General features: G+C 39.1%; 1 long non-coding RNA gene across 1 annotated transcript in view; it reads right to left on the reverse strand.

Annotated features, from left to right (window-relative positions):
• LOC129348717 (uncharacterized) overlaps positions 1-4,045 on the reverse strand; it is a 196,929-nt gene that overhangs the window by 181,946 nt on the left and 10,938 nt on the right. The window lies entirely within an intron of this gene.

Raw genomic sequence — 4,045 nt, forward strand, 5'->3', positions numbered from 1 at the left:
GGATGAGGAAAAGGAATTGGGCCAAGCACGGAGCCTTGTGGTACGCCTGGCAGCCATTTTGCAGAGCCAAATGCGGGAAGCGAAAAATGAGCATTTTTTTTCGCCGTCCTCGGGCTCGGCTCAATCGGGTCTGACCTGGCATGGCTTGGCTTGGCTCTGTCCCACATGGGTGAAATTCAGGACTGTGTGTGTGTAATGATTGCGTGTGTGTTTGTGTGCGTGCATGTGTGTGTATTTGTGGGGAAAGGGGGGGTAAAGAGGAAGACAATAGGATGGCCGTTTTTATTTTATTTTTTTTTTTTTTTTTAACAGAGGTGACAACCATGCTGAATATGAAAATAAATAGTCGGGAGAGACTGTGACGGACACGGACTGCTGTTTTTTTTCCTCGGCAACCACTCGAACCTGCTGCTCCGACTAACGCTTACTGTGTTCCCCTTATTTTAAAAGAAAAGATAATTTAAATGCAGGAGTTACTGAGGACCTGAAGTAGCGACCGTGCCTGCTAACACTCGCTTCGGTCGACTGTAAACTGTGTGAGGATGCTGCCGCCGAGGATGAAGGACACGGAAAATCTCGCCTCTCGATCAGAATGTGCTTCCCTCACAGTCCCTGGTTCAACTTTGGAATTTGTAATCTGTTCTTATGGAGCACATTGTAGCACAGAATTCAAAAACTGTCAAGGTTGTGTGTTGCGCTCCATTTCAAATACACTGCTACTCTGTTTTTTTTACATAGTTCTGAGAGAGATGGCTAGACCTAAGCAATACCTTCCTGTCCATAACGGATCTTTTTATTGATGATAATCGTTTCTAGCTCTGTTCCACTGAGCCTCGAGGCAGAGTCGCTTTGTGTTGCCATTACTGTTGGAAATAGTTTTATCTGCATGTACAAGGACTCTATCGGTCAAAGTGGAGATGAGCCTCCAGTACATCTCCGCTGATGAAAAATGGCTCCTCGGAAAAGGTCAGAAATCAGCACCAGAGCCCGTTGCCAAGGTGACAGACAGGAAAATGTTACATCTGAGCGGTTTTACGTCATGTGTTCATCCCCTTTATTTTTTATTTTTTGCTTTTGTTCCAACGATCTCTTTTCTTCCCCTTTTTCCTCTAATTTGGGTTCTAATGTGAAAAATGAAATCTGAGATGGTGATGTATGATATCTCTGGATTTTTGTATTAAAACCAAAAGAAGAAAAAAAGAACTGGACTTTTTTTTTTTTTTTTTTTTACAGTTGTATGGTGTGTTCAGTTGCTGTTGCAGGATCTTGTAGAAGAAGGTGAAATGGATCAGGTCAGTTTCAGCAATTTGGTGTCTTCGGTCACTTTTTATAAAAATGTGAAAATGTTTATTTACATTGATCAGGTGCAATATTAAAACCACTGACGGGTAAAGTTAAAAAAAAAAATACATTAATGATGTTACAATGCAGTGTTCTGCTGGAAAACCTTGAGTCCTGGCATTTATGTGAATGTTAGTTTGATACCTGAACACTGTTGCAGATAAAGGCCTCCACCAGCGGGACAATGGACCCACCAGACTGCAAAAACCGCTCAGAAATTACTTGAGAAACACAAACAAGAGCCCAAAAGTGATGACCCCGACTCCCCACAGAATACCCCAGAGATCCAGTGTTCATGTTTAGGTGGGTACAGATGGATTTTCATTTATTAATGTGTATATTTAAGTGTCATTCTGCCTATAAAAATAGTTCAGTGAAATCATCATTACTAAAACCGACATTTAAAGTAACGGTCAAAGTGCTTTCCAGTTAAATAACAAATTCAAATTGTTTTTAAGATTACCATAACAAATGTAAGTGTTTTTGTTAAAACCCTGTAGTTTTGTTTAAGATGTGATTTTACCTGAGACATTTACACAGTAATGTAATATAGTGAAGGTATTATTAAAAGTCACTTTTCCAGCAACACGTGTACATAATGCGACAAAATCCCCCATTAAATTTAAGCATGGAAATTCCTTAAAGAAGTGCATCGATGTGGACAGGAAATGATGAACATCTGGGCTGGATTTGCTGCAACCAGTAGGAACTGGAAAAAAACAAACACTTCATTTTGTGCATTTTAATCAGTTTCATGCACCACTTTGTCCCTTACTGCATCAATTTGTGGTTGTGGAATGTCTTCATTTATCGAAAGAAAAACGCAAAGTTCAGGCACCAGGTGACAATATTCAAAATATAAGGAAGCGTAATGCGTTAAGGCTTTCAGACGTTCTGTATTTCCTTAAACATTTACCATCCTGCAGCACAGCTTTTCTCATAGATTTGTATCCCTGCTAAAGTCAACACTTCAAGGTAGAAGTATCCTTGTTAAAACATATAGCGGCTTTATAGAAGATCCTATAATTCCTGTTTCATGCTAAAGTGTCCTTCTGGCACAACACCGAGCTCACCATATGCTGCCAGCGATGTATGAGTGTATGTGAATTAGAAACATTTTATAAAGAGCTTAGTAGAACCTAACCAAGTTGATTTTTAAGTGCAAGACATTTAGCATTTTACTATCTGTCCTCTTCAATCATTCATAGATGCAAGGATACATTAAACAGAGGCAGATCTTATTTTCTTCATTTTTTTTCTGAAAGTGCAAAAAATTTTGTTTAATCACAAAAGTTCAGGCTTAAATAAATCAAAATGACCAGAAAACTGTCACATGCATATTTAAAGAGGATTTATCCCCAAACTAAAGAAAAAAAAAGAAAAATGTGTCAGTATGTGTGTTAACTTAGATAATATGATATGAGAAAAGCGAATGCCAGAGAGCTTCACTGCATTATATTCATTTATATTCTGATTTATCACCCAGTCCCCGAATTTAGTTTCTTTTCACAATAAATTGATGAAACATGACAGTAGAGGGAGTCTACCAGCAGGAGGCAGCACTGTGCTGTTTCTCTGGCAGGCCAAGGGATTATTTACATTATTTAATCCTTTATAGTATGTAGAGCCACTATTTTTCCAGATAGCACATGTGGGCACTTTTGGGACAGTTTTTGTAAAATAAAAAAAGAGAAATTCATCTTCCATTTATTTTTCTTATAATAATACAATCATAACTGTAATTTTGCACAGAAGATATTTCCATAGAGGTGCAGGACTTTCTATCACAGTGAAAACCGAGCCCACAGTGAGGACAGAAGCAAAACGTCCAGAAAAAGTAGGGGTTTAGAGAACTAACTCTGCACGGGTGATGGAAATGTGAGTTAAAATCAACCGTAAAAATAAAACCAGGGATTAAAGTAAAGTATTTGTTAGACATCTGCAACTGCTGAATAAAAGAAACATTCAAAATAACAACCAAAAAAAAAACAGTCCTCATCGACACTGTTGCCTCTAAACTGTGCGCGTGCGCAATTGCGCACTGCTGACACGGTCTCCGCGCACAGAAAATCTGCGCTGCGCACACACACAAAAAAACTCCAACCTAAATTGTAAATAAAATAAACATGTAACAATTCATTCTGTGCTATTTTTCAATGTGAGTCAGTGAGTGACCGGTGACTGGCTGCTGCAGCCAATGATGCGATTCACATACGTATTTACCATAGACTGTATATAATGGTATTTACGCAGCTAATCAACGTCATTGACAGGCGTCCTTATGTGCAGCCATCGTTGTTGTCATAGATATGAATCAGTAGATAGGACACGCCCCTTTGAGCTGCGGCTACAGCGAGGCGAAGCTAGTGGGGGCAAAGTTTCAGTGCATTCCGTTGATGTAGACGGTCTGAAAACGGAAACAAGAAGTATGCCGGCTCACTGTGCTGCATACAATTACACACTGCGTCGTACGATTGAGATAAGGAAACTTGGAATGACTTTTCATAGGTAAGAATAGTTTTTGGCTCTTTTTTCATTATGAAATCTTGTTGAGAGCTTCCAGTCTATGAGAGCTAACTAGTTAGCCACTAGCAAAACGCTAAGGCGAGCTAGCAGCTTGACAATCAAATACCAGACGATTAATAGTAGCTGTAGTATAGTTGTACAAGCAGCAGTAGTAGTATAAACAGCTGTTAGAGTCATA

Source organism: Amphiprion ocellaris, chromosome 4 (assembly GCF_022539595.1).
Source record: "Amphiprion ocellaris isolate individual 3 ecotype Okinawa chromosome 4, ASM2253959v1, whole genome shotgun sequence".
NCBI classification, from domain to species: domain Eukaryota; kingdom Metazoa; phylum Chordata; class Actinopteri; family Pomacentridae; genus Amphiprion; species Amphiprion ocellaris.